The sequence below is a fragment of the Periophthalmus magnuspinnatus genome, chromosome 8, assembly GCF_009829125.3.
Source record: "Periophthalmus magnuspinnatus isolate fPerMag1 chromosome 8, fPerMag1.2.pri, whole genome shotgun sequence".
Lineage (NCBI taxonomy): Eukaryota > Metazoa > Chordata > Actinopteri > Gobiiformes > Gobiidae > Periophthalmus > Periophthalmus magnuspinnatus.
This window is the reverse complement of record NC_047133.1, coordinates 21928421-21945750: the sequence shown is the minus strand read 5'-3', so window position 1 is coordinate 21945750 and position 17330 is coordinate 21928421. Positions and strand designations below refer to the sequence as shown.

Below are 17330 nucleotides of genomic sequence, written 5' to 3'. Positions count from 1 at the left end.
AATTATGGCCGTGATATTGGAGCCTCATTTGCAGCGAACATTTCACTGGGCTATACCGCTGCTTCTACCAATATTTCTAACTGGAGAATAAGGCAAAATTAATTGTTTAATGACTGGTTATGTGTCATATGAAATTCAAAATGTTGACGTGCAAAAAATAAGGAAATATGTAAACGTCCATACATTTTACGCACGCGTAAAATCCAAAATATTCGTTAAATTAATTGTAATTTAGAGCACATTTTATCTTGAATTTTAAATAAAGATTAAATTAAAAATGTAAAATAATAAAGGGGTGAACGGGGAGGCTTTGGTCCCCAGCTCTAACCGACACGCGGACACAATGCCCTCGCCTTAAATCCCTCGTGCGTCGTGCGTCTGAACAGGCGACTTTGGCTCGCTTTGTGTCGCTCTGTGATACGTTACACTCTGACTGAAGGCTCCGTTTGGATAAGAAAGAAGTGTGTCCCTTAAAACAGGGAAAGGGGGATCCATTATAAAATAAAATGCCACTTGACATTTTGGCTTGTGGTTGGAGCCTCGCGGTGCCATGCCTTTTAGGATTATTTTACATCTCACAGTCATTAATGCGAAGCGGGATTGAATCAGTCTTATCTGGACCAAGCATACCTGGGATAAGCCGCACATTACCATCTGCATTGATTTCAGCGCCGTCCTGGAAATAATTTTAATTATCTCCGGAAAAATCCCTCTCATCAAAATGTAGTTAATGACACTTGCACGAGGTTTGAGCTTCGTTACCGCGAGAATTGAAGAAAATATAGGCTTCACGTGGAAATTCAATAAGGACACAGCCTGTGATATTTACTGCTTGACCTTATGACCTATTTAATAATCCATATGACAAAGGCACCATTCATCCTGTTATTAAGGGGGCATTTTTATTACAAATAAAGTCCAACCATAAAACATTTGTTAGCTATAATTTAGAAGTAACAAAATCTAATAAAAAACTCCCATAGACTCCCATTTTCTTATATATATTTTAATACATAAAATATTCAAACTTGATATTTGAAAAACAACCTCTAACCATCTGAAGATAACAAAGGCCGTATATCTTTTTGGCATTTTGAGAATATAACCTAAGAGGCCTGTATTTGACACATTGCATTCTAAATACTTGATACAAAAATAGCCTAAAAACCTTAATAATAGTAGTAAATATTTCAGTGTTGATTAAATATTAAAAATGCATTATTATATTGCATTATAAAATTGAAATAAAATAAAATATAAACACCAGGACTTGGATATCAAGCCATGACGCAAATGAAACAAGCGATGATAAATAAAAGTATCCCTCCCCAGTTTCTCAATATCTCTCTAAATGCGTCGTCCTTATTAAATATAACCCATTCTTGCATTATGCAGGGTTCATATTGTGGAGTGAGAGCTGTAGGGGGCATTAGATATTAGTCTCCTCTTCCCTCACACAGCTCTATGCATTAGTGTGCTTTGGAGAAGGGGGCAAAGACGGTGTCAAAGAGTGTGTTTTTTCTGATCTGAACTCACATGCGTTTTTGGGACTACAAGGCGCAGGTCAATATTGGTACAAGATTTAGGGACTGAACAAGAGGAGTGGTGTTACAGACTGCCAGGGCGTCCTTTGAACTGTCAAACTAGTGCTGGTAGGAGTTGACGTTTGCTAGATTTCAACGCAAAATACGCGTGTTGTTGTAATGGGATGATCTCATGTCTCAGTCATCTTAAGTCTGGCCTTTATAAAATCATCATGGGGGTTGTAGCTGTGGGGTAAATTTCTTAATACTGCCAGCTATTAAGGTGCTTTGAAAATACTGGTAGAAATATAAATGATACTTTGGGTAGATAAAATGATACGCTTTACTGTAACCGTAACCAACACTGTGATTAAACAATTTATCCTAAAACAATCTTTAAGCGGCCCATGTTACAGATAAACTATTTTCTGATCTGTGTTATAATGTTGTTTCTTCATCGCAAACATACCTGGAGTTGTGTTTTGTTTCATTCACACATATTTAAGGCACAAACCCTGCGTAAAAGGTAGTTTCGTGACATCACAAGGTGGAACGAAGCATTTTGAAGTTTGGAGATGTAGACAGACTAATAATAAAGGTTTACTCAAACACTCAAATTCAACTCCAGGTATTGTTTTGATGAGGTAATATTATAACACGATTAAATGCTCACAGAAGTCAGTTTTGTGTAGTACAGGACCTTCATAGGCCTAACACAGATTTGGAAAACAGCAAAATTCCCTCAAGAGCAGACATGTGTTTATCACCACCATCTGCTGCATTATACATTTTGAAATAAGTAAATAAATCTATACATTACCTGAAAAAACATACATTGGTAGCAATTATCACTTCTTGGAGCTGAATATGGTCCAATATCTGGCTCTTGTGCAGTTACTGTGTAGGCCCATTGGCACAACATATGCCTCTGTGTATAGATCCATTTACCTATAATTTACTTTACATATATTTTGGAAAGCCTTGAGGGCCATGATCTAACACAGATATTACTCCTTTCAAAATATAATATATAATTGGTTGCCAGTTATGCTATTTTCACATTTAATAATTATAAAAGTACGGTAGTTGATATGTGGTACTACAAAACATGTTATAATGTTGTTTCCTCATCAAAAACAGATCTGGAGTTGTGTTTTTATTCACACGTTTAACACACAAACTTAACATATTTAGGCTGAGTTCTTCTCTCAAACTGAAAACACTCTGTTCCACCTTGTGATGTCATGAGGTAATACAGGAAGTGCTTCACTGTGTTTTTAAACTCCATACACCTTCACAAGAATCATTTGGATCATTTCAGTTCTAGAATTGTCAATCTGTACTGAACTAAAGGTAAAACGTAGCTGTTAACTGGAAAACTACCACTTCATGACATCACAAGGTGGAACAGAGCATTTTGAGCTTTGCAGATGTAGACAGATTAATAATAAAAGCTTTCTCAAAAATGTGTGAATGAAACAAAACACAAGTCCAGATATATTTTTGAGGAAGTAACAACATCACAAGAGTCAGTTTTGCGTAATATAAGACCTTTAAACCTTGCAGAAAATACATCAGAACAATTTGGTCAAAAATTGGTTGGCAAGGTGAAAGATTTCAAGTGGATCCTTATGACAAATAGAACTAAAGGGCTTATTTTCTAAGCGGTACACAATTTAGTACTTTGGCAACTTGGAATAAACATAAAAAGCGGATAGACAGGCAGCTTGGCATTTGTGTTTGGACTCAACAACATTAGCTTAAACAGGACTTATCCCCAACCAGCAGTGAACAAATTAGTGCTGCCACCTCCAAGCCTGAGGTCCTGTAGTAGAATTTCATAGCTCAATACGCCCATTATGTGTTTGACTCTTCTTTTGGTGGATCAATGAACTGGCAGCAGGGTTCTGGTAGTTCTGGCTCGACCAAAGAAGACTCCTAAACCAGGTTGTAGAAAGCGGAGAAGGTCTGTCTGACTATGATTGTCCGAATGCTAATTTGGTTATGGATTTGTTGATGATGAGCCAATGACAGCTGGACACCTCATTATGATGTCATCTTTCTGCGCCCTAGAGAAAACGGTGGACGGCATCAAATTTATGTTGAAAGTATCAGACAAACGCAAAGTTATACCATCGACAAACCAGCGACAGTTGAAATACCCAGATCCAATCCACGCACAACTTTAACAACAACTTCATGTTTCCTGGACGTTGTCGACACACGGAAATGAAGGTCTAGGGTTTGTAAAGTCTATTGCTCAACCTCCCGACGTCTTAATCAGATGGAGAGGGGAGGACAATTGAAATTTGCTGGGGTCAAAGTGCAAGAGCGGGTCAGACAGGAGAGGGGATTTTAATATTGTCCATGAAGCAGAGCTCGCCTGCAGCCAAGCATCAGGGCAATAAAGCCAGAGCCAATCAATAGGATCGCTGTGGGTTATTGTTTTGTAGTGAAACTGAAATTGCTACCGATGAAAGCAAGACCTGGCCTCTCAGACTCTCACCAAAATTAATTAAAGGTGTTTTTAAGCACTATTGTTAACGGCAGTGTTTGGGTGCTGTGTCTATTTTTGAACGGAGTAATAATGAACGTGGAGTTTTCAAGTCTGCATCAAATATGAGCGTTATTATTTAAAGTCAGTTTGGAAATGTACAGCGTTTCTTAAGCGTGTTTGAGATTGGCAGAAACACCCGGAGTGACTGGATTATGGCAGATTTATGTTTTGTAATCTTTTTTTTTTAGCTAGATCAGGGGTGTCAAACTCATTTTCACCGAGGGTCACATCAACAAAATGGTTGCTCTCAAAGGGCCAGATGTAACTAAGATAAATGTCACAACGTTTTAATCTTGTTAATTAACCATTTCTATATTTATTACTTATTTAAGTTACAAATATTGCATATGGATTTGCATAGACATGAAAAAAATGGCCGTTTAACTGTGTATCTCCTGATAAACTGACATTTTAAGACAGTCATACCTTTTAATTTATTTTGTCGTGGGCCACATAAAATGACCTGGTGGGCCGCATTTGCCCCACGGGCCTTGAGTTTCACACACGTGAGCTAGATAGAAGATCACCAATGACCATATTCCTACTCCATAATTCAATGTTTAGGCATTAGCTCAGTTGTTAGCGTGTTTGTCCAATGATCTAAAGGTTGGCAGTTTGAATCCCAATCTCGACATAAACATCATTAGTTGAGCGGTCAAATCCACCATTACACAAATAAATGTTGTATTGTTGTTGTGTCCTTGAGCAAGACACTTAATCCACTTCGCCCCCCGGTGTCTGCGTACACTGGCGGGTGAGCCATTCCTTGATGTAAAGTGCTTTGAGCGCCTTGAAAGTGGAAAAGCGCTATATAAAAACAGGACCATCGACCATTGTATAATAAATATGGGCACGGTCGGTAGAAATATTCCGAAATTAAACATTTTTTTAATAGATAGACTTTTTTTTGCGACTTGCTCTTACCTCATATTAATGACGATGAAGCGTAAATCCAACCAAGAAGATTATTTTGAAGTCTTTTACAACCGGCCGATCGCAGCTTTGGCTACGACTCCACCGCTGCAGCAGAACCAACAGCCACCTCAGCCGCTCCATCTTCTCATTTGATATTTTTCATTACTGCCACGTTCGAAGCAGTACATTTTATGCAAGGAACTGTTGAATCCACCTTGCTTGTAATATCTTTATTACGTATTTCTGGCTGTAGATGTTTAGTTGCTTAGGTAATTAATCAGACTAGAATTATAAGGATTTGGGAGCACATTGTTTTAAATACCTAGTTTATACTTTTTTGTACAAACTGTAATTTTTTGCATGAAATCCTGTAGGTTTGTGGTCTTGTGCTTGCAGCTTGGATCAGATAGAGATACTGAATAGCTTTGACAGCTTTTTCCATGTCCCCTTTTAGTAAACCAACGAATATACAAAGCACAGTAACAGCGTATCCCTAATAGTAGTTGATAGTAGTTTTTGTGCTTTTGCGTAGCACGTTTCCCTATCCTCCTCATATGTAAATCGAAAGTTGCATCGAGGACATGAAAACGCATACAAGGGAGCAAGACTGAACCCGCATCTCTGTTATTATCGTGACTCGGTGTACTTGTAAATATTGTCATCACGGGGCTTATACAGCGCTCACTGTTGGTTTAGAGGAAAAGGACAAGCATTCTGCCTCCCTGACTGCAGCTGGGAGTGTGGGCCCCAGAGGTTAATGAAGTGTGAAGTGTGAAAAGTTGCAGAGATGGGATGAGTTAAGTAGTGTTTTCAGATGTAAAAGCAGCACTGTCCAAATGTATTTATGTGTGTTGACTCTGTATAAGTCTTAACTCTACCCCATGGGCCCACGTCGCCCTGTGTGTTCCAGCCGCTCATGTAAAAGCGTGTGATAATAACATCTGACTGAGACTGCAATGGGAGGTCGCGCAGTTAAGTTGTGTTTTCAGAGCATTAAGAGAAAAACTACAGTATGAATATGAAATGACAAAGGTTAAGCTGGAAAATCGATATTTGCATTGGAAAAATACCATTATTCACTTTGAACAGCCGTAACTTGTGTAGAGCAGCAGTGGAAAAAGTACCCTGTATGTCTATTGAGTAAAAGTACTGCGAAGTGTAAAACTGCATTATTCAGTAAAGGGCCCATATTACGTTGTTTTCTGATCTACATTATAATGTTTTACCTCATCACAAACATACTGCAAATTGTTTTTTTGTTGAGTTCTTCTCTCAAACAGAAAACACTCTGTTCCACCTTGTGATGTCATGTGGTAATACAGGAAGTGCTCCACTGTGTTTTTAAACTCCATACACCCTCACTAGAATCATTTGGATGACTCCAGCCCTGGAATTGCCAATATTTACTGAGATGAAAGGTAAAATGTAGCTGTTAACTTAAAAACTACCACTTCATGACATCATAAAGTGGTACAAAGCATTTTGAGCTTTGGAGATGTAGACAGACTAATAAATAGAATTAATCAAACATGTGTGAATGAAAGAAAACACAACTCCAGGTCTGCTTTTGATGAGGCAACAACATTATAACATGGCTAAAGGGCACAAAAGTAAATTTTGCGTAATATAGGACCTTTAAAGATGCATTATATAACTTTTCTGTTGGAGTTGTCTGCCACCTGTTTGGACTGCCACCACGGAAATAAGCTGGGGACACCAACAGGTCAAGCGGCGAGCCCACTCATAGTAAGAATGCATGTTTTCTTATCGACCATAAAAACAGCTTTCATTGAACTGTATTTATTTGTTCATATCTTTCATTCATACTTCAATTCAAGCTGATTTTTATAGCACATTTAACACAACTTTAGCTGACCAAAGTGTTTCACATAAAAGTCAACAAAAAACAAATATACAGATTACACGAAATATAGGCAAAGAACAATAAAACACTAATATATCCAGTTTAGTTAGTATTAAATGCCAGGGAGATTCTTGAGATTCTCATGGTGCTTATCTTGAAAACAACTATGACTAACTAACTCCAATATCTTTCGAATACCTAATTAGAACCCATCGAATATGTTTGCTGTGTTATTTTTTGTTTTGTCACAACCAGTCAGTTGTTTCCTTGTGTGCAGTGAATCCAGTATTGATTTGTTATAAGGTTTCATAATAGATGCCATTCCTGGTGTGACCCTCTCTGTTTATCCAGTACAAAATATACTCTAACTCTGCTATTGAATATATATTTAAATTTAATAATAATAATAATAATAATAATAATAATAATAACAACAATAATAATAATAATAATAATAATAATAATAATAATAATAATAATAATAATAATAATAATAATAATAATAATAATAATAATAATACATATATAAATACAGATAATAATTTTGTATAAATGGACATATTTTTATAGAGCACTTTTCAACCTTCAAGGCACTCAAAGCACTTTATATCAAAGAACCACTCAGGCTTCCACACTCGCACACACTAAGGGCAACCTGGGTTAAGTGTCTTGCCCAAGAACTCGACACCATTCATCTATGGGAGGCATCGAACCACCAACCTTCGGCTCAGTGGACAAACTCTCCCAACTGATCTCCTGTCGCCACATGGAGAACACTGTTGTGACCCCTTGAGGCTGTTTTAAGTAACAGAATGGCACATTTCCTTACATTACAATGCTAACCTCTCCACATTTTCTATTGAATATTATATTGATGAAGCCCGAGCATATATCTTTTAACCTAACAGTCTGACCTCTATAATGGATACAGTAGCAGCCCTGGGGACACTTTGACTAATAGACATTTTTGGTGAGCAATTAGAGCAGGTTTCAGGGAGAAGGCCTGACACGTCTGCCTTCTCCTTTCACCATTAAAGTGGTCGGGCAAATGTTCTTAGCACATCAGGGCCAAGACCTGCAGATCCACTATTACATGGACATTATTTAATCCCGGAGCTCTCTGGTCGTTCTGACATGTACAATTTCTGTCATTAACGCCCGGTAAGCCTTAGAAGACGGGCTTTTGAGGTGGCCGTTTTCCCTCTAATGGCCTCGAGGTGAGTGTTATATGGTTCAGTCAGTGTCATTTAGTCCTGTTTACAAAAGAAAAGGTGATGACACTATGACTTTTGATATAAAGATGGATATGCATAAAAGAAAAATACAGTTCCACATAAATCAAAATATATACATCTATATTTTTATGTTTCAAAGTAGACCTGTTGTGCTGTGTCTGTTATATAGTTATAATCTATAACATTCATGGATCATTAAGTTGTAATTTGCACTTTGCATTTTAAATCACAATATTTTTCTAAAACAACTTAATAAAAGAAACACATCTGCTGACTTCTGCGTTAGAAAACTATGGTGCCCACTGAGAGCTGACGTCGTAGTAAACAAAGCCTGAGTAGCAATTTTTATTTTATTTTTTCATTTGTACCAAAATAACTACGCAACACTGACGATTAAGAAAATAAAATTGGAAAATGAAATAAGTCACAGTGGGCCTATGCCGGTGGCGGTGAAAGCGGCGATTGATCGGCAAAATGGCATCATGAAAATAAGCAATTCAAGACTGCTCAAACATGCACGAAGCACTCCAAAAACAACTTCAAGAGGGTAACTGAGAAGAGGAAACAACTATACCATGGTTAAAAGCTCTGAAAAGACGATTTTGCATAATAGGTCTGCTTTAAATTCAATGTTTTCATTAGTTTTATTGAGTTCTTTGGATTATCATTTTGATTACAGTTACACATAATTAGCCATTCTTCATGATATATTAAGGCTAAAGAAAGTGTAGTTATAAGTGTGAAATATATATATATATACTTTTTATTTTTTTCTTTATCTAGTTTTGAATTTAATCAAATGACATTGGATGCTTTGGGCCTTACATATTATTTTCAATGCATATATATTTCCAAAGTGTTTAAAAAAAGCAGTATATAAATCTGATGTATTATTATTATTATTATTATTATTATTATTATTATTATTATTATTATTATTATTATTATTATTATTATTATTATTATTATTATTATTATTATTATTATTATTATTATTATTATTATTGTATTGTTTTTATTTATCTATATTGTTGATTTGTTGATTTGTTATAGCTAAGTTCTTGACATTACATTCTGAAACCTGCAAAATACCCAATATGATTTCTATTATTATGTGTTATCTTCTCCTAAAAGCCATGTTCATATTTCCATGTTCCACGGTGTCGAGTGTCTTTTCCAACCCGGGCGGCTCTGTTTAGTGTAAATGGGTGTGATTACTCATAAAGGAGCTTATTGGGCCGAGGCTGGGAGCAAATTAGAGGTGATAGTGGGACACAATCGATGGTGTTTACCTGTGTGAAGTGTGAGTGGATCTATCAACGCAGAGGATGGCCCAACCCCTCCTCCTCTTCCTCCTCCTCTTCTTCCTCTACACACTCTGTTATTGACAACTGCTGCAAGACCTGAGGAAGGAGCCGCTAAAGACATAACATTCATTTCTGAGCTATCGACAAGCGGCCCAGGCTTTCAAAATAAGTGATTAAGAATAGGAAGATGTAATTAAAGGGCCGCCCACTGCCTCTTAAGCTGGGTATATAACCACTCTTATACAATACAAACATTCTTATATAACAGGGATTTATCTAGGCATGGGACTGGCTGCGTTTGAAGTGTTTAGCATAGGGAAAGGTTACATTTCTGTACTAGCATATTGTTTTCTTTCAAGCATTTAACTATAAACCTTAATGGTGCATTGTGTAACCTTTCTGAGAGTGGATGCGTCATCTGCTTGTCCCCATGTTACTTCTTTCCCATAGACTGTATATATAAATGGACTTTGCTAACTTGCTAGATGCCACGTTCCAAATAGGAAGCGAACATGGGAGCGCGTTGAGCTCACATCGATTATGGGTCCAATTCGCTTTCTATTAAAAAACTGTCACCACTCTCTTCGTAACTGTTGCTGTCAGGCTTGTCATTTTGGCCTTAAATTGTTTTTATTAATCCATTCTACATGATCTTGGTATTTTTTATATCGCTATTGGTATAAGATATAAGATAACATTAATAACAGACAAATCAGGCGCCTTCTTTCCTTGAGGTTGCTCCCACTAACATTAGCGCCCGCTCCCTACTAAACCAGCAGTGTGGGTGGGAAGGGGCGTTACCTTCAACAGCCTCGCTCCAGATTGGCTCTTTGGTTGCTATGATACTCGTGGTCGGAATTAGAAATTTGGAACTTGGCTCCAAATTAGCTGCTATAACTGTTCTAGCCTCGATGAGCTTCATTTGACTGGTGCCCGAAGCTATGGGTGACGCCACACTCACTTAGTCCACTTCTTTATACGGTTCCAACTGTTTTATTGCAAAAAAGTGTGAGCAGGCACGCCTCTCCACTGATCTGACTTGGTCTTGTAACTTGGTCTGGCGGTGTCATCTTCCTCTCTCCATGAAAACATAGATGTAGACAAACAGGTGGTAGACACTTCACCAGAGTATGATCAAAAACACTAAATAAAGAGGAAGGGCATGTGATGTAAAACTGTAGATTTGCCATTTCATGCAAGAAGCACCAGATCTAAACCAGGTCTAAACTTAAGAATAGGGTTAGACCATGTCAGTTTAAAAGTATTTACAAAAATTACCTACCCTACTGTTTGCTCTACTGTACTGTAAACTTTATGTCCATTTTTGAGTTCACTTTTCCACAAGATTCAAATTTATAGCACGTGTCTGTAGAGAAATTTGCAGCTCCTCCAAACTGAATTAATTAAAGTAATGAGGTATTTTCATTTAATATCTGCTAATGTGAAAATAGAAAACTGTTTATGACTCTACAAATATAGTAATCAAATCAATTGACTCAGATAAACATTTGCGTTGGTTTAGGTAATTATGAAGTTAGTGCTAAGTGGATGAAAACTCCTCCAGCTCATTAGTCCAAAGCAGCAGTGCTGTTTACGCTGTATATATATTTACATAATCACTGCGGCCAGGAAAATTAATAAATCAGGCTTTAAGTGGGCACTAAGCACAGATATGAGGGAGTGGATATGAGCGCTGGGTCTCCTGTCAGCCGTAGAGCAAATGATGGAAAGTATATGATCTTATGGCTGCGTGCGCTTGTCATGGTATAGTCCTAGTTTGGTCCAGTTTAGTTGTGATGTAGACCTGCTTTGGTAGTCTTGGTTTAGTCCTGGTTTAGTCCTGGGATTTATGTTGTGGGTGAGTATTTATCACATGGTGGGGGCATTATGTGGACCTGCCTCACATATAATAATAAAAATAATACCTTGCACTTGCATTGGGCTTTACAGGCTTGTTGAAGTCTCTCAAAGTGCTCCACTGTGGTCATTATTCATTCACACCATATTTGCTGGTTGTCGCCACAGCTGCCCTGAGCCAGACTGATGGAAGTGAGGCTGTCAATCTACACCATCAACCCCTCTGACCACCACCATTCACTCACGCTTTAACCACAGAGGCACCATCACTCCATAGGATACAAATAACATCCTCATGAGGTAAATCCTATATTATTAAATCAACAACATGAATTCAAGTTCAGATATGGGTTCATTTAAGTCAGGGTTGTCCAAACGTTTCTCATTAAGGGCCACATATAAGAACACAGACAAAGCTGAGGGCCAATTGAGGGCCATAGACTGGTCACCAATACAGTGAATACTTCAAATCTGTGTGTTTATTACAACTGAACTGAACCACTAGATCTTTATTCACGCTTACATCCTCAATGGGACACATTAAGTATTTGATATAGGCTTGTTAAAGTAGATTATCAGAAGTGTACAGTAAAAAGTACTGTTTAAGGTAATATGGGCCAATTCAACTGGAAGCTTGAGGGCCAACAAAAAATGGTCTGAGTGCCGCATTTGGCCCCCGGGCTACAGTTTGGGCATGCCTGATTTAAGTTAAGGATAGGGCTAAATTTAGGCAGGTAGTGACTATGGTTATAGGGTTAGGAAATGAATGTAGGTCAATGAAATATCTCCAAAAATGATATGAAGTGTACAAAAAATACACATGAATAACAAGAAATGATACAGCAATGATCATCTACAGTACTGGTGTTCTCTTTCTGACCCAAAATACAAGTCATTTTTCCAGCAGTGAGAAAACTGAAATTTGTGAACCACAGGAACAAATCTCCTGACTCATATTACGTCAGATTTATATCATAACCAGCTCAATCTAATGGTGCACTGTGTAACTTTTCAGGTGTTTGATTCACCACATCGCTTTGTCTGGAATAACAGTATTAAACAAATTTATCTTGCATTTATTCAGTTACATGTGTTTTTAAAACTTCCTCAACTCTCCACATTCTAGACAAAGCAATATCTCCACGGAAACAAGCCGGTGACGGACGCTACACTAGAAAATTTTCATAGTGAACCTTTAATGTACAAATTGCTTCATTGATGTTGGAAAAAACAACAGAAATACTCATGAATATATATAAATATGAGCTGTATCATTCACATAACACGGTTAAAAACATATGATTTCAGTGATAGGAAATTGTATGTATTTTTTTCTAATAACAAGAATTCATTTTAGGAGCATTTCAAACATGGGGCAAGCTGACTCTAACAAATTGTCTTTTTTCAAGTCCAATAACTCAAATTTGCCTTGAGGGACTTACAGCGGGCAGACTATAGATGAAACCACCATCACCCCACACTACAGGCCAGGCGCAGTAATAGGTGTCAGGAGCAAAGCACAATGCAATTCTTTGGCTTACGCTCACTCAAACCAGCATCAGATACCTGTGAATTATTTTTAAGTAAGAAAAAGAGTGTGAGACAAATGTGATTGGTAATGTATTTTAGTGCACAAAGATCAGCCAGTTCTACAAGCCCGGCTAAAGAGGTCAGGTTCAAGATTAGTTGATCATGTCATAATTTCAGATGGAGGGAAGGGGCTTATGTAACGCTATGGGAGATTTCCTATTTTTGGAAGACATATCCAAACTTATGATTAGCGTTTTTTGTTTGGGATTGGCTCCACGAACGTCCAGTATCAACCTTAAGGCTTGACATCTTTTAGCTCACAACAACAGGGGTTAAATAACGACACCACTTTACGAAGCAGTTGTGAATTTGCCTGTGTTTATTCAAACTGACAGAGAAAACACTGAACCTTCTTCCATTTCTCGTTTCATGTGAATAGACCCAGTAATTACAGATATATTAACCATAAACCAGGTCAACAAATCTGCGATCTGACAATTAATTTCACCATCCAAATATAAGCATGTGTCTAGAGAACCGACGATTGCCTTTCCTCGGAGAGTGAAAATTACTTTGTTTCTCATCCAGCCCTGCTCCCAATGTTACACCCCCCTTCCAGAGCACGATCACAACGCAATCAGCCACTGCACATCTCACCAGGTTTGTGAAGTTGTAGTGTATTTTTTTGGATTTTGCTTTTGTATATTTATGTAAAATTGCTGCAGGATGGGCAGGATTGTACTGCTAACCGTAAAGAGGGTTTGAATAGCGCCCGGGAGAGATCGCTAGATTACTCAAACAGGCATGGATGACATCTAAATTATCTTCAGGCATGTTTTTGATGTGTGTGTGTGTGTGTTGAAATCTCCAAAAAGTTAATTTTGCATAATACCTCCTCTTTAAAGTGCCCATATTACTCTATTTTCTGATGTATGTTATAATGTTTCCTCAACAAAAACAAACCTTTTTGTTTCACTGACACATGTTTAACACTCAAACCCTGCATATTTAGGAGTTCTTTTCTCAGATAGAAAAAACTCTGTTCCACCTTGTGATGTCATGAGGTAATACAGGAAATGCTCCATCATGTTTTTAAACTCTATACATCTTCACTAGAATCATTTGGATCATTTTAACCCTGGAATTGTCAATCTCTACTGAACTAAAGGTAAAATGTAGCTGTTAATTTTGACCTTTGGAGACGCAGACAGCTTAGTCATAAAGCATTATGCAAACATGTGTGAATGAAACAAAACACAACTCTGGGGATGTTTTTCATGAGGTAACAACATTCTAACGTTGCTAAAAGCTAACAGATATAATTTTTTCCGTAATAAAAGACCTTTAAAGCAGCATTCATCGAGATAATTAAAAATAAACCTGTTTACTTACCTTTCTTTGTCTGCCTGCGCGGCTGATAGACTGTGCTGTGTCACTTCTGTTTGCAGGCCCATGCAGTGTTGTCAGCGGCGACAGGAGAATACACCAAACAAGTCCATCACGGGCAAAGTCACACACTGGGAGAGCGATGACATTAAGGAAATAATAGTTTAACTCGGAGTGAAGAGGTGAGTGACCCAGTTCTGCAACGCGGACGTCTCCCAGGACCTGCTGCCGAGAAGGAGAGCCTGTCCTTGATCGGAGCTGGGAACTGGACTAAACACAAAATACTCCCGCTCTGTAATGGGTTTTCAGGGGTATAGGTTTGACAAAATTTGGACGATATTAAGGAATGATGACATTATGTGGAGGATAATTGAAAATGAGGGACAGTTCCAGCTAGCACTCGGTTTCACACTGTGGAATTGACCCATAAAAATATATACATTTTTAAGTAGAATAATGAACAAAACAACTGTAGCTATAGTGGGACATGTTTTACGCAGCAGACACATTCTTTTGGCTCTTTAAACCCTCATTTAACAAAAAAGAGGAGTTGTCAGAGACTTTTATTTGCCAAATAAGATCGGGATTGTGTCGTCATATTATAAAATTTTCACTCAACCACATGCTGCATACTAAACTTACCATTCAGCAGCTTATTGAGACGTGCCATGGCTCTTTTGTCAAACATTATATAACGTTATATTGTGCTTTGCTTATGTAAACTACCAATCATAAGTATGGACACACACTCTCATTCAATTTTGTTTTTGTTGTTTTTTTTTTTACTATTTTCTACATTTTATATCCAGAAGACATTAAATATATGAAGTAAGATATATGGAATTATGTAGTAAATAAAAAAGTATATTACTCTAGTAGGTTATTCTTTTTTTAAATATTTTATATTCAAATCCTCAAAGTATCCACCCTTTGAATTGGTGAAAAATATTAGTAGTAGAGTTATTTTACTTTTTTCTTTGCTACATAATTCCATATATCTTGCTTCATATATTTGATGAGAAAGTAGTATGCTTAAAAATAAATAAATAAATACATTTTTCACTGGAAGCATATCTCATGTACTTAAAGTTTTTTGTTTGTTTTTAAGTTCAATCCCAAGCTCTATAACTCTTGCTCAAATTCAGTCTTTGGGCCTTGTGTACAGCATGGTTGCTAGGTGACATTTTTGGAATTAATTTTATAAATCAAAGTACAATTATTAGTAAAATGATAGGCCTAAACTTTTCAACTTCACCTCTCTCCATGGAACTAGATACATTTACTGTAACACCATGCAGACAGAAGTCATCTCCATGGGGACAAGCAGTTTATGGGCTCTCTACCAGAAAAGTTTCATAATGCACCTTTAAATTAACATAAAATAAACAGCCACGGATGACATCAATTTTATTTGATAGCAACCTTTTATTATTTGAAGTGTTATTTTCCCAAGACTTGACACCTCTCATTCTGTGTAAAGGTAATAAAAAAGTCCTATATTTATTTATCAAAATACAAGATTCATAGATCAGACTTTTCTACAATGCCTCCAACAATCGCTGTGTTTTTCTGCCCAGTTTTAGTTAAAGACAGAAAATCCGGCCGATGCAATTCCCACGTTCCACTCTGTCTGTTTTAATAATTGACCAGACAACACAGCGCTCCCTGACAGACTCCTGCTCGGCCTCAGATCTTTAAGGAAGTCTGCAAATTCAACACATCCGCCTTGTTCTCCGGCGCTTTCTTCCCTACGTTAATGAATAGAACATGAACAGGGGAAATTATGCCTCGAATTCTCTGGGCAGATAATGATTCCCATCTTTATCAGTGGTTTATCTTCTAAGGTCAAGATTAAAGTGAAAAGTGATGTGAACCCCCAGCGTCTCCAATTAAGAGGAGCGAGATAGAGTCGGAGAGAGGAAGAGGAGGAGGAGGAGTAAGAGGAGGAGGAGACCAGTGGACTGCATTAGCCAAACGCACAGTCCCTGAAGCCGCTCGGAGAAAAAACAGAAAACAACACAATTAAATTATGACACCTGACACCAAGACCTCACATCAGTGCGAATCATAATGGACTAACCGCAGCAAGTGAGAGGCTGTCAGACGATTAATGTGATCGCACGCATTAGCACCTCTCCACTTGACATTTTTGGAAGATTTCTTTTTCTTCCCCCCCCCCAACTGTCTGTGTTGTTTTTAGGAAATTGATCTAAATCTTAAAGGCCCTATATTATCCAGTTTTTTGTTCTATGTTATAATGTTGTTACCTCATTAAAAACCATAGACTATATATAGATCTAAATAGGAAGTTCTTCTGGCTCCATCGACTCTGGCTCCAATTGACTTTACACTAAAAAACTGTCGCCCCTCTCTCTGTAACTGCTGCAGTGAGCCTCGTCATTTTGGTCTTAAACTGTTCATATTAACCTGCTATACAAGATCCTGGTACTTTTATTCTGCTATTTTATCCATACATCCTTCAACCGCCTTGCTCCAGATTGGCTCTTTGGTTGCTATGATACACGCAATCGGAATTCCAAATATGAAACTCGGCTCCAGTTGCTATAACGGCTTTGATGAGTTTCATTTGACTGGAGCCAAACACTATGGGCCTTCTCTCAAATGGAAAACTCGCGGTTCCACCTTGTGATGTCATGTGGTAATACAGGAAGTGCTCCATAGTATTTTTGAACTCCACACACCTTCACTAGAATAATTTTGATGATTTCAACTCTTTTATTTACCCATCTTTATTAAACTAAAGATGAAATGAAAACTGCCACTTCATGACATCACCAGGTGGAACAGAGCATTTTGAGCTTTGGAGATGTAGACAGACTAATAATAAAGTGTTATTCAAACATGTGTGAATGAAACAAAACACAACTCTGGGTATGTTTTTGAGGTGGTAACAGTGTTCTAATGTGGCTAAAAGCTCACAAGAGTCAGTTTAGTGTAATATAGGACCTTTAAAATCTAGAGGAATAGTTTGTATTTAACTGGAATAAATTATCACAAAGGGTTTCATTAGAGCACGCTGGTTGTTTGGAAATACACTGCTGCGCTGTGGATTCAGCTTGGAGTCAATTGACAAACAAGTGCAGCAGGAGCCCTGATAACACTTTATAATAACTACACCTTAATTAGTCTTAATAA

General features: G+C 37.5%; 1 long non-coding RNA gene across 1 annotated transcript in view; it reads left to right on the top strand.

Moving 5' to 3' along the window:
- Nucleotides 1-17077, top strand: part of LOC129456454 (uncharacterized) — a 151253-nt gene extending 134176 nt beyond the window's left edge. Inside the window, exon 3 of the long non-coding RNA XR_008648778.1 lies at nucleotides 16974-17077. This is a non-coding gene — a long non-coding RNA (uncharacterized LOC129456454). The remainder of the gene's footprint in view (nucleotides 1-16973) is intronic.
- The last annotated feature ends 253 nt before the right edge of the window (nucleotides 17078-17330 follow it).